At 27.8% G+C, this 15,705-nt stretch overlaps 1 pseudogene; it reads left to right on the top strand.

The window, feature by feature from the left end:
• Positions 1-1,454: 1,454 nt before the first annotated feature.
• On the top strand, positions 1,455-6,706 carry LOC148573472 (uncharacterized; annotated as a pseudogene).
• Positions 6,707-15,705: the final 8,999 nt, after the last annotated feature.

Genomic DNA, 15,705 nt, shown 5'->3' with positions numbered 1-15,705 from the left:
AAGGACTAGAATAGATTAAATATTATTTAAGTAATTTAGTTCTAATATTGGTATTTGATTAAATTCGTTTTACATTAATTTAAATTTAAATTGTTGCTCAATTTATATATTACGACTATTTTTATTGTATATGTTATTTTTAAATGTTTTAATATAAGATTTTTTTTTTCTGATATTTACGTTTATTTTTTTTCTTGGATATATGTATTACCTTTTCTTCTCTTTTTGTATTTTAGATTTGTAATGCAATTCTTAATAAAAGTGTACTTAAAACAAACAAAAAAAATTAAAATATCACTATTTAAAGAAAAAAAATATGCGTGAAAGAAAATAAAACAAAAAATTAAAATTGCTCTATTAAAAAAATTGTATATAGTTTATGTATGAGCTCATATGTTGACGTGGCGCTCATACGTTGAGTCTGGGAGTTTATTTGATTAGATGTCGTCATTAGAAATTTTTAAATTTATATTTATAAATTATAAATTATTATTTGTTATTTTCAAATTTTAAATTATTTGTTTGGGTTGTTATACTTAGGTTGTTATTTTTTAAATTTTAAATTATTTTATTTAGGTTGTTATTTTTAAATTTTAACACTATTTTTTAAAAATTTGTTGATTCTTTTTAGCATTATTTTTTAAATTTTTGTAGATTTTTTTAGTAATACAAATGGGGAGCTCATATGCTGACGTGACACTCATACGTTGAGTCTGGGAGTTTATTTGCTTAGGTTGTTATTTCAAATTTTAAATTATTTGTTTGGATTGTTATACTTAGATTGTTATTTTTTAAATTTTAAATTATTTTATTTAGGTTGTTATTTTTTAAATTTTAACACTATTTTTTAAAAATTTGTTGATTCTTTTTAGCATTATTTTTTAAATTTTTGTAGATTTTTTCAATAATACAAATGAAGAACTTATATGCTGACGTGGTGCTCATACGTTGAGTCTGGAAGTTTATTTGTTTAGATGTCATCACTAGAAATTTTTAGATTTATATTTATAAATTATTATTTGCTTAAGTTGTTATTTTTACATTTTAAATTATTTGTTTGGGTTGTTATATTTAGGTTGTTATTTTTTAAATTTTAAATTTATTTATTTAAGTTGTTATTTTTTTAAATTTAGCACTATTTTTTAAAAATTTATTAATTCTTTTTAACATTATTTTTTAAATTTTTGTAAATTTTTTTTTAAAAATTGCAGCTACATATGTAAATTTAAATATATTTACGTTAATTTAGAATTTTTAAAATTGTTAATATATTTATTTACTTTATCTATAAATTTAATTTAAATTTAAATTAAAGTAAATCAAATTTAAAAAATTTTAGTTATGAGTCAACTATAAAAGTATAAGTTATGAGATATGTATAGCACAACAATTTAAAGTACATTAAACCCTTTCTTTACATACATCCAAAATCTAAAGTTTCTCTACTTATTCCAATGGCTGGTATTCACAAAATCGCAGAAATCAATCATACAATCGACAATTTGTGTGTACGTATACGAGTGATAAGGTTATGGACACTATCAAATTACGAAAATTCTTCATTGCCATACTCAATTGAGATGGTTTGGCTCGATGAAGACGTGAGTTTTCTACTAATAATTTTATACTTTATTTTAAATTTGTTTCTTTATCTTCAACTAATTATTCTTTGATTTTTGTTTATCAATTCTAGGGAGGAAAAATACACGCCTCGGTTAAGAGGGCTTTTTGTTTATCAATTTGTTAAAGGAAGAAATATCTTATCAAATAAGATATTTTGGTGTTGGACTCAATGAGGGTAACTTCAAGACTACACATCATGAGTATGTGGTTAATTTAAACCAACGTACCGATGTGCTCAAACTTCCAGAATCGTCAAGTATTCCACGATATGGATTTAATTTTGTAAAGTTTTAATACTCTCAATGCTCTTGAGTACGATTACACCTACTTAGTAAGTAAGTTTATTGTTTTAGAAAAAGTATAATTTATTTATAAATTTATTTATTTTATTGATAATTTCGGCTATATTTTTTTTTAACAAACTTATTGACAACAATTTTTTTTATTTTAAATTATTTCAGATGTTGTTGGATATCTTGCTGGAATTGGAAGAGAAAGGACCTTTGAAAAGGATGACAAATCTACCAAGTACACTATTATTGAATTAGAGATTGATGATGGATAATCATATATTTATTTTTATAAATCCAAAAATTTTGATATTCTCATCTTTTTAAATTGCTATTTTAACTTATTTTATCATGAATATTTTTATTAATATTATTAATAGGTAACAAACATTTTTATTCAAAGGCAACGTTTTTAAAAAAAAAGGCAACGTTTTTTAATTAATAGTATTTAAATCTTTTTAAAAAAATGAGTTCGGATTGATTTTGAAAGAAAGTGTTTAAATCTTTTTTTAAAAAGATTTTTAATAGAAAGCATTTTTTCCATAGTTAGTTTTTTATGAATTTAAAATAATTAATAAACTAATTATTAATTTTTTTAAATTGTGTTTGACGTTTTAATTTTATTGTTAATTTTTAAATTTTAAAATATAAAATATATATATATATAATTTGATATTATTTTATTGGTAGTTACTTTTTTAGTTGTAATTATTTTTTGTTTATTTTGTTATAAAAAATATATTTAACATTAAACATTCTATTTGACATAGAAAAATAATGGAGTGTGCACTTTTTGGCAACTATGCACATGAATTAAGTGTTTTTTTGGGATCCGACAATAAATATGGAGTTGTTGTCGTCTTACAATTTGTTAGAGTGAAATTATATAACGATAATATTTATCCATAATTATGTGAATTTTTATATGTGAGCTTTTACTTATTTTTTATGTGAGCTTTTACTCATTTTGTATTAAATTAAATTTTTCAGAAAAAATTGTTTTACAGAATTCTATGTATGGCACAAAGATGTTCTTCAATCTTGAAGAAGCAAATGTCATCCAATTTAAAAATAGGTGGATATATATTCTTTTTTAATTCTTTAGTTTAATATTAATTATGTGTGTTATCTAATGTAGTTTTTTTTTGCTTTATTTATCTAGCTTTGTAAAATTTGAAGAACTTAGGGATAATATCGACGCAATTCCAAATGAGGCTGCATACTTAAAAATTTATTAAGGCAAAATTATTGAGCAGTTAAAAGAATTAGATATGGTAATTTTTTTTTCTGTAAAAAAGTTGAGAAAAAAATTAATTTAAATCTGTTGTACATTGATTATTTTTGTTTATTCATCTTATTTATTTAGATATATCTTTTGGATTTAAAAACTCACCAAATACAAGAAATTTAAATCATTAAATTTTTTTTCCAGAATGCTTGTGTTGTCTTTACTACTATAAGTCATATTATAGATATTCCAGACTGGTGGTACGACCAATGTGAATGCAACAGGTCCATATATGCTTTTACAAAAACTTTTAAATGTTCAAGTTGTGGCCGTCTCCTTTTATTCATAACTTCAAGGTTATTTATTTATTTTTTTAATTTAAAGTCTAATCACAATGGATTAGATATTGAATAAGTCTATGTTTAACCTTTTTTTTATACTTTTTTTTATTAAGCAAGTACTGAATAAAGCTTGGTGTCATTGATGACTCTGACTGTGCATGTTTCGTAGTCTTTAACAAGGAGGCAAAACAAGTTTTGGAAAAGAGCTGTGTAGAGATACTTGATCCACTCCTATTGGTAAGTTCTAACCAATATTTATTTCTAAAAATATTAGTGAAGATATTTTTTATGGTAATTTTTATATTATTTATTATTAATATATTATGTAATACTCTGCAGAAAGGAGATCTATTGAATACACTTACACTTTTGCACAACCTAATTGATAAAACCTTCCTCTTCATCATTGAAGTTCAAATATCTGATAATCCACATTTTTCACCTTCTTATAAAGTTAAGAAGATGACTGATAATGTGGACCTCATAAATAAATTCAAAAAGACTCACCCTATTCAAATTGTGAGTACAGTTAAAAATGTACTTTCTATTAAAAATTAGTTTATTTTTCTCTTCTTTGGTCATTAATAGTATCTAATTTATAAATAATAATTAATAACTAATTATAATTTTAGGATGTTGATTATACCGGTGGTTTATTTCCAACTTCAAAGGCATCCTCAATCATTGAAGAGGAGAAAGTAGAATGTGCTAAGATATTTGTTCAAAAAATAATTTTTTTTTTGTTTGTTTTCTCAAAGTTGGATCTTTATTTTATTCAAAAAATATTATTGAGATAAAATCAAAGGCGAGAAGGAAGTCTTTAATTTAACGTAGTATTTTGTACAGAATTTGTTGCTTGAATTCTCCAATGAAGTTGCGGACAATGATGAATCCGAAGTGTTGTAAAATGTTATTACACCAATCAAGTGACTATCCTTGGAGTTGGAAGATTCGAAGGTGTAAGGAGATACCTCAACTTGCAAGAAGATCAAGATTGAGAATGAAACTTGAGAATTTGGATGCACATGTTTTGGAATCCATTTTAAAGCATATGTTTATTTTTGTGAAAACATTGTCTTTTCTTGAGTTGTTATTTTTCTTTTGGTTCTTTTCAATTTTTATGTTTGGAATTTAGAATTTTTTTAAATATAAATTGAAGTTATTTGGTTATTACTTGTGGTTTTATTTTTAATTCGATTCACACCGTTGATATTCTGTTAATTTATAATTTAGTGATATTCTGTTAATTTATAATTTAGTATTTAATGTCATAAAATTATAAATTTTTCATATGAATTATTGTTGATACAATTAAGTTAGTTATTAATTTTTAATGTGTACTTATTTTAAAAAAAATCTAATTATAATTTTTAATTAAAGTATTATATTTAAAATTTTAAATTTAAATCAAATAAACTTTTTTTTTTGAATTTTTAAGTAAGCAATTGGGTTTGAGAATATTTTTTAAAACTTTATATAATTTATAAGCTACTATGCTAATTACAAAAGATTATATTAAAGTAAATAGAATTATTAGTCTTATTAAAATGTGAGGTTATTTATACTATTTAAAAGAAAATTTTAATTTGACATTATTTTATACTGAATTCTGTTTCTAATGTTGTTTCGAAAAAATTGAATTAATTTAAAAAAATTCTATTTAAAAATTTAAAATTTGTACTAGCTAATTAAGAAACTCTATTTAAAATTTTGAAATTTAAAATGCTAATACTAATTCATAATTAAGTGACTCTTTAACCGTTTCGATTTTTAAATTTAAATTTTTTTACTTGCCACATTTATAAATTTTCTCTTTACTCAATTTACATTGATATATTTTAGATTGTTTCTCCACAATAGAAGTACTTTCATTTTTTATCTTTTTAAATATTTTTTCTAAATTTACGTAATTTATAAGGTTATTAATTTTTAGATTGTATTTAATTTTATTTATTTTTATCGACAAATAATAGGATTGATACTATTTATGACAAAAATAATAAAAATTATTTTTAAATTAACAAATTCCTATATTCCTAATGAACAACGAATGTTTAATTACAAAATTTTATTTAAAAATTTAAAATTTGCACTAACTAATTAGGAAACTCTTTAAAAATTTGAAATTTGAAATTCTAATACTAATTCCTATATTCTTAATCATGAAACTTCTAATGTCTTCTTCAGATCAAGATGAAGGTGAAATAAAGAGATTTGCTATTTGGATACTTGACGTTGGAAATGGAAATATTGGTTCTGTTGTTAGTGATGAATCAAAAATTGAAATTTCAGATAATCTATTGATTACAACTACTGATGACCCTCTCTCTCATTTGGTAGACTTTGCATATCCAAATTTGTTGCAAAACATGTCAGATTACAGGTATTTTTAGAGTAGAGCAATTCTTGAACCCACACTTGAGAGTGTCAAAAAGGTAAATGATTTTGTCTTGACAATCTTTCCAGGGATGGAAAAGGAGTATTTGAGTTTTGACACAACATGTCAAGCTGATGAGAATGAAGATGTACAACAAGAGTGGTTCACACCAGAGTTCCTAAATGACATCAAATGTTCGGGACTATCCAATCACAAGTTGACTTTGAAACCAGGAATCGCTGTAATGCTACTGTAAAACATAGACCAGACTTCAGGTTTATGCAACGGGACAAGATTAATAATTAACGAACTTGGCAGCAATGTAATTGGAGCAACGATAGTGATCGGTAGAAATATTGGAGATAAAGTGTACATTCCAAGAATGAACTTGATCCCTTCAGATTCAGAATTGCCATTTAAGTTTCAATGGAGACAATTTCTATTAATAGTATGCTTTGCAATGACCATTAACAAGAGTCAGGGTCAATTATTATCACATGTAGGACTTTACTTGTCAAAATCAGTGTTCACTCATGGACAACTTTATGTTACTTTGTCAAGAGTTAAGAGTCGCAGTGACCTCATTAGGGGCAGAGCTAGATGAAATATTAGAGGGGGGCAAACAATATTTACACAATAAAATAAGACTAAAATAAAAATTTTAAGGGGCTAAACTGAAATTTACATATAATTTACATGTAAAAAATTAAAATTAGGGGGCTATTGCCCCCTTTCCTCCTACCTGGCTCCGCCCCTGGGCCTCAAGGTTTTAATTCTAGACGAAGACGGCAATCCAAAGTCGTCAACAACAAATGTCGTGTTCAAAGAAGTTTTTAATAATATTTAGGTAAGAATAATATTATTTTCATTTTAATAGCATGTTATGATTTACACTTTTATATAAATATTTACTGTAGATATAACTAATTTATCTATAACTTTGTTTTCAGATTTGAGATGAAATGTGTAACAAGGAGCACAACATCATATGCCAATTGCTTTTCTAATGAAGTTAGTAAAATACTAGGTTGTCGATAAATTTTTATTAGCCTTTTGATATAAAATTTAGTGTAAAATTGACATGCTATTATTACAGTTATATATGTTCTTATTTTTTTTCATGTCTCCCTCTTTATGGTTCAAGAATATTGTAGACTTCAAACTCTTCTATTTGCTTTTTACGTTGAATAAAGATAAAATAACATATTCAGTACGTTTATTATATAATGACGATAATCGTGTTATACTAAACTCAAAAAATTTATGATTATAAAATATTATTTTTAATTTAATATGTCAAATTTAAATATAAGCTCGTGTATCGCACGGGTTTAACACTAGTGTGTGTATATATATATATATATATATATATATATATATATATATATATATAAAGAAACTACTGTAATTTATGAAGATTACACATAATTTTTTTTTAATATTCTAATTATATTATAATTAGCTCATGAATAATGTATAATTATATTATTATAAAAAATATCTTTATTATAATTATATCAAATCAATATTCAATGCATTATTAAACTAATTATCAATCATTAATATTTTTATTCATTCTAATTATATTAATTGATATAGTTATAATTCTCATTTATGTGCAATAATTTTATTAGTAGATAGTTATATCTACAATAATTAATTCTATCCACAATTTTATTAGTAGATAGTTGTATTCATAATAATTCATGCTATAATTCTCATGTAACACCCTAATATTCAAATCCTTATGCTCGAGTCATAAGTCAATGATATTACGGTGGTACGACTCTCAGGTGAATTTTTAATATATAAAAGTAGGTAATTTCGAAAGGAGTATTAATCGAGAAGCCTGAAAAGAGTAGAAATAAAATCGCGAAGACGTATCACTCACGTTTCGACAACAAAAGATAAACCGTGAAGCCGAAAGCGATATATGGACAAGGCGTAGAGGAGATTAAGAGGTAGATAACAGATTGATACATATAACATAAGTAAATAGCCACTAGTCGCGACCCGCGAAGTTTAGGCCGGCTAGGGTACATTGTGAAAGTGGTTGACAACAGTATATCCTAATCTCTCCCGAAGGAAACATGAGAGCCTCTATAGGCAAATTCAAAAGAGTTCAATACATAATATAATCTTTTCAAAACAAAGGTGGAGAGATTCTAAGCAAAACACAAAGTAGAGAAAATAAAGATCTTCGCCGTCTCTCAGACGACCCACAACTCACTTCTGAGCACCTGGACCTGTATATGAAAAACAAGAAATATATACGGAATGAGAACCACGGGCACATGGGTTCTCAGTACGGTAAAAGTGCCAAATAAATACAATGCACTGCAATAAAAACTCACTAAGCATCCTAAACTCCTTCACCAATTATCCATTCTAGGTTCTCGCTAATCCATGAATAGGCAACTGTCATAAGGGAGTGCTAAATCTAATTCATGTTTCACATGTTTCCCAACTCGCTGACTCTTTCACGAATCAGACTCAGAATCATAAGCAAAACCATCACCAGTTGTTCTACTTCAACAATTCTATATCAATACATCATACCTTCACCTGGAGCTAGTGAAACCACATCACTGCGTCTACCCAGGGAGTTCAAATTATCTCATTCAATGATCATCATCATCATGCAATCGCATTATCGATTCATCTCAACAAGAACAGCCCTCAACATCCACCGACACCAGCATGAGGGCCTCCCAGTTGTACAAACACAAGCAATACAGGCAAGTAATACACAAATAAGGTACAAGTAGAACAAGTAGCACATAATCAAGTAACATAGCATATGTGATGTAGAAATCCAAAACAAATAGGCAAAACCCAAACAATTCAAACATATGCAAATGATGAATGCCTGCCCTATGGCTGATGATATCATCTGTCGGTTATATAGCCAACCCGACATGTCCTGGTAGCTAACCATTGGACAGAAACACCCCTTGCGGAGCAAGTAGGTTTGAGCTACAACTCCCTTGCTACTGCCCGCTCAACCCAGAGCCAGTGAAATAACCACTACTGCGGCTACTACCCAGGCGGGTGTTTAAAAGCTCAACCTGAAGCGAGTGGATTCACCACTACTGCCGCTACTATCCAGGCGTCACAATCTCTGACCTGGAGCAAGTAGGACGAACCACAACCCTTGCTACTGCCCAGGATCTCAAAACATATATTCGTTCAGTTTAAAAGCAATCATCATTGTTATCAAATCTCAAACATTAACTTGGAGCAAGCGGGATGAACCACCACCCTTACTACTACCCAGGTATCACAAATACACATTTATTCAAAACTCCATAAGTAAACTCATTTATCATAAACATCATTTCCCGTCTCATACCCGGAGCAAGTGGACAACGCCACTGCCTACTACCCGGGGTCACACATCACATTTCAATATTTTCCATTATTATCCATTTAACACATTCATTCATTAATCATATATGCTTTTATACTCAGCCATAACCAATAATGGCTTAGCCGTAACCCGGCAATAACTCAGCCATCCGGCTCATGGTTCAATCAAGAACCAGCCATTTATCAATAAATATAGCCCTTCGGCTCATGGCATACACGGTACTTCCACCGTCATCCTCCATGTCTCATATAATCATCTTTGATCATCATTGATCATAACTTTTCCCCTTGCTTCACTCGCAAGTTACCACATCCCCTAGCTCCTTTCTCATTGCTAGGCATATCATAATGATTTAATACATAAGGGGTGAGATCGGAGGCTTAGAAGCATGAGATTTGGCTTTTAAAACTCAAAAATCAACTTTGGCATGAAAACAGGGCCACGCGTACGCGCACTCCACGCGCACGCGTGGATGGCCACAAAACTCATCGACGCGCAAGCATCATACACGCGGACGCACGGATTGAAAAATAGCCAAACGGCGCGTATGCGTCAGCCACGCGTACGCGTGGGTGCACTTGCGTCCCAGGCACAAAACTGGCACAACTCTCGGAAAAATGGCTGGGCATTTGGTGCAGCACATCGACGCGCCCGCGCATACCACGCGCACGCGTGGATGGTGCCTTCTTGAAGAACGACGCGTACGCGCCAAGTGCGCCTACGCGTGGAAGGTCATTCTGCTAAAAATTTCCTAAGTTAAAAGCTGCAGAATTCACAGATTCAACCCCCAATCTCCCGACGGACATAACTTTCTCATTTTAAATCGTTTTTCGCCCGTTCTTTGAACGGCATGGACATCCCGGATCCAATTTCACTTCTAAACAAGTTTGGCACAAAATAAAAATTTGCAGTCCAAGTTATGTCCTGTCAAAGCATGCCCAAAAATCATGTTTTCACACAAAACCACAAAGTGCCATTTTCAAAACAAGCCATTTTCAACTCTTTTCAAAATCAACCAAAACATGCCAATTTCTTCCCTTTTTGAAATCAATCAAAATATACCAAAATCAACATCAAGCCTCCTCAACTCATACATTAACACCTTACCACAATTTACAAAACCGCCATATAACCATTTTTACCCATTTCAAACAAATGGCTAAATTACAAACACATTAACATGTCATACATCCTTCCTCATCCCAATTTCCAACAATACTATTTCCAATCAACCATCATTATACATAATCAATATCATACTCACTATCACGTGGTTTCACCCACAAATCAACCTTAATCATTCCTCAAGCATATATCACAACATACATATCTCTCATGCATCATCATGCCATCAAGGCATCAATAATCATAATCACATATATGACCACATAATATATCTCAACCAAAACCAAACATACCTCATCTACATAATTTCACCCAAAATTACCAAATTTCACACTTCAACTCCTCAAACCTTATTATTCAATAACCAACCCAATCATTCATATATTCATTATCTGAAATTTATCCAATCACTTGTGTCATCATACAATGCACACGTCAACTTACCTTCCTTACCTCTTTCCGGCCTCCGGCCTAAAATTCACGGCCTCCGGTCTAATTTCACAATTTAAATGCATAAACCACAAATCAATACTCATTACCCAATATATCAAATTTTCAATACACCAAGCATACAAGGCCACACAATTCTCAACCCAATCATTAATTCACATTACATACCAACTATGCATATTAGCACCAACCATTTACACAATCCAAACTTAATCCTAGGGGCATCTAGCCTAGGAATTCTCATCACACCACACGGTACTTAAATGAAACTTAAACCGTACCTCTTGTAGCCAAACCAATTGAGCCTCTTCTTTGGAAGTCTTCACCAACCTTAGCTCCAAGCCTCACCAAAGCTCCTCAAGCAATACCAATCTCCCAATTGTGCACCAACATCACCAAATACACTAACATAACCAATATCACATACATACATCAACCTAGGGCTCATAAAAATGACAAATCACAAGGGTTTGAGCACTTCTTACCTCAGTCCATATGAAGTAGGGATAGAACCCGCTTAGAATCCATGTTGAAGTATCCCTAAACACCCAAAATCACAAGATTTCAACACTAACTACCCAAAAATGTGTAACAGTGGGAAATTTCAAAAACTGGGCAGAGATGAATGGAATACTCGTCACAAAATTTAGATAGAATTGTAGAGGATGAGAAGAGTGACCCGTGACCGCAAACAGCTCGTCAATCGGAACTCCGTAGCTCAAGTTATGGTGGTTTGAAGATCAAAGAGAGTTAGGTTTTCTCCCTTCTCTTCTCTCTTCCCAAATCAGCGCCCCAACCCTTCCTTTTAAGGTAAAATGAGCTGAAATGCTCATAACTAATATTTATATATGTTGGGTCTTGAGCCCACTTAGGTCCGGTTCACTTATTTTTGTCCGTTGGCCCAATTTTGGGCCAAAACCCTTTAAGATTAGTACTCTAAATCGCACTTTAAAAATTTCTACCTCCCCTAATTATAATTCCTCATTTCTTAATCTTATTTACTCATAATCAATTTCCTCAGCTGTAGTACCAGACAGAGCTTAGGCGGTATTGCCGGTCAAAATTCTACTGCGCGCTTTTACGCAGAAAACTATGTTTTCCGACTCGAAAAAATTCACTGAATCCAAATATTATATTTAAATTATCAAATTCCAATTGCCAAATCTTCCAACCATATTCGCTCCTATTTAACTTATTATTTAATTAATTTCAGTTAGACCGGGTATTACATCTCACCCATCCTAATAATGGTTCGTTAATGATATGGTTTTTTATATTTACAGTAAATATTGAATGTAAAAAAAATAATATTGATTATTATCTATTTTATTTATTTAGATTTATAATTAAATTTGATATAATTGTAGCAAGTATCTATAATTAATAGTAATATGATACTATAACTTTAAGTTGTATAATATAATAAAAAAGAACGTAGCAATTTATATTTGCTTCCTATATAGCAATAATATTATATATATTTATATATCTCTTCTTTTAGCCATTTCCTAAAAATATTGGCACATAATTAATGTAGATATATAACATATATACTGACCAATTATGTCCATTGAATTAATTATAAAAGTTAATAAAAGATAACAACATAATTTTTATTTAATTGTAGCAAGTATCTCTATTAAAAATTAAAATTGCTCTATTAAAAAAAATTGTATACAATTTCGTATAAATGGGGCTAGGATTGGAGACTATATATCGATATCAAACATAAAAGGTTACTGCACGCATTATAGAATAATATATATATATATATATATATATATATATATATATATATAAATATTTAATATATGTGATTTAAATATTTTTATGTATAAATAAAGAAATATTTAGAATTATTTAACAAAATTAATACATATGTATATATAAATAAAGAAATTACTGTAATTTATGAAGATTACATATGATTTTTTTTCAAATGAATTTATTTTAATTATATTACAATTAGCTCATGAATATTGTATAATTATATTATTTTACGAAAATATCTTTATTATAATTATATCAAATCAATATTCAATGCATTATTAAACTAATTATCAATTATCGATATTTTTATTCATTCTAATTATATTAATTGATATAGTTCTAATTTTCATGTGAAATAATTTTATTAGTAGATAGTTGTATCCACAATAATTCATGTTATAATTCTCACTCATTCTAATAATGGTTCGTTAATTATATAGTTCTTTATCTTCTACTTTAATTAGTGAATAATAATAATAATAATGTATGGACACAAGATTAATTGGTTAACAAATTGAATTTTAATTCTTATGTTTTATTTTTTACTCATATTTTTATTCATTAGTTATTTTATTTTTTATATTTACAATAAATATTGAATGTAAAAAGGTAAAAAATAATATTGATTGTTATCTATTTTATTTATTTAGAGTCATAATTAAATTTGATATAATTGTAGCAAGTATCTATAATTAATAATAACATGATACTATAACTTTAAGTTGTATAATATAATAAAAAGAGCGTAGCAATTTATATCTGCTTCCTATAGAGCAACAATATTATATATATGTATATATCTCTTCTTTTAGTTCTTTCCTAAAAATATTGGCACATAATTAATGTAGATAACATATATACTGAGCAAGTATCTCTATTGAATTAATCATAAAGGTTAATAAAAGATAATGGTATAATTTTTACCTAATTGTAGCAAGTATCTCCATTAAAAATATTGGCTAATTATTATAGTGTACAATGAGTGTGTGTGTGTATATATATAAGGAGTAATAGTGAATTGTAACAATTATTTATCGTCTAGAAAATTCATACCTTAGACATAGTTCATTTTCTGTTTATTATTTTTCATACCTAATAGCCTATGATTCTATCAATAGTATTACCTATGGTAGATTATGTAATAAAAAAGTTTAGAAAATAAAGGTAAGAGTAACGAGTAAAGATTGTTTGCGAGTGCTGTTACAAGATCACGGATACTTGGAAGATAACTGCACGACAAATGTGGTATATAGAGAAGTTTTTGAGAGGTTATAATGAAAAGGTAATAACGAAATCTCTTAATTAAATTTATTAATTTATTAAAATTTATTACTATCAATTTAAAATTGACAAATTCTAGGTGTTAATGAATAATGCATTTTTATTGTACATTTATAACTTGAGAATATTAGAATTATCATAAAAATTTGTATTATTTTATTCTCCTGATAAACAATTTTATAATTACGTTAATAATATAATTTTGTATACTAACATTGATATAATGTTGTTTCAGGTATATATTTTTCAGGCATTAAAGGATAGTGTTGAGTTGTTATTTAGTGGGTTTAAATTATTTATTGTTTATTGGAGAATTTTCTGCATTAAAATTTTCTAATAATTTGTTGTTCATTTTCAGTTGATTTTGATATGTTCTTATACATATAACAATTATTGGTGGATTTAGGTATTACTAGATTATTTATGGTCACATTCAATATATATGTCTAATTTATTGAAAAAAAATATATTACTAAAACCGGTTAATAACTATTTTAGAGTTAATACAATTAACACTAAATTAAAAAAAACAAACAATACATAACTCATTACTTTTTTATTAGTCAAATTATTATAATTCAAATTAATTTTAATAAAATAACTTAAAATTATAATTTCAATTTTATCACATGCATGACACAGGTAATTACATTTGTAATCAATTAAAAAGCCATTGTCATATTACTGTGAAGCTGCATTCTTGGCAAGCAATTTTCCTTTCTGCATCATCATGTCATCTTCATAGAGCACAGTGACTCTGTTCATTTATCATCTTCTAACTTTTACACTACATTTTTATATATACAGGTTTTTTAGCTCTTTCTAAAATTCAATCTTTTTTCATTAGTCATTAATAATGATTGTTGATGTAAAACGTTAACTCACACTGTAACCATTAAGTATTTACGTATGTGAGCTGAACAAATTAATTTTCAGAGTGAAGTACAAAATAATCCCTAAAATATTTAAAAAATTTTAAAATAGTCGTTGATTTTTTTTTTAAAAATTCTAAAACAATCCTTTCGAATGCTTTTAAACTTTTTCAAATATCAAGGTCTTATAATATTTTTATTAACCAAAAAAATAAAATATTATTTAAAAATATATAATAAATAAAGAATAAAAAATAATATTATTTAATCATTATTCTATAATATTTATGTCGAGATGATGTAGAAACCATAATAATAATAAATATATCTAAGAGGTTATTAAATTATAACGGCCATTATTTATATACCTAAACTTCTAAGATATTGCATTATTAGAAAATTACCCTTCAACCACACTTGAAAGTGTAGCTAAAAATAAAAAAAAAATAATGTCTTAGACATAGGCTACGTGAGCAACGGGTCGGGTAAGGTGTGGGTTAGGTCTCAATCTTACTCGACCAATCCGCACCTTATATATGTATATAATAAAAATATGTTTTTGGTAAATGTTGAATTAAGAACCTCTCACTTAGTGTAAAACACTTTTAACATTGAGTCAATATCATCAATTGATAATTTAATACTTTTCTTTATATAAATACAATATTATATCACAACATTTTATTTTTGTTTGTATTTTTTATTTAAATAAAGACTTTTATGTAAAATTCAACATTTGATAATTATGTTATTTATGGGACGATTGCGTTGTTTGTATTGAATTTTTAATTTACATGCCCATTATGTTATATAATAACATTGCACATTTGTAAAAACTTGTGAGTAGAATTAGATACCTACGGGTTGACTGTGTGTAGTCGTGTAGAGTTAGAATTGGGTTGTTCTCAATCTACATATAGGATAAGATTGAGTTTTAATAACAAATTTAACCCGCAAATTGAGTTAAAGTTGAATTCA

The sequence above is a fragment of the Arachis ipaensis genome, chromosome B2 (assembly GCF_059453495.1).
Source record: "Arachis ipaensis isolate K30076 ecotype BB chromosome B2, ASM5945349v1, whole genome shotgun sequence".
NCBI classification, from domain to species: Eukaryota; Viridiplantae; Streptophyta; class Magnoliopsida; order Fabales; family Fabaceae; genus Arachis; species Arachis ipaensis.
The sequence above is the reverse complement of the archived record's forward strand: the minus strand, read 5'-3'. Positions and strand labels throughout refer to the sequence as shown.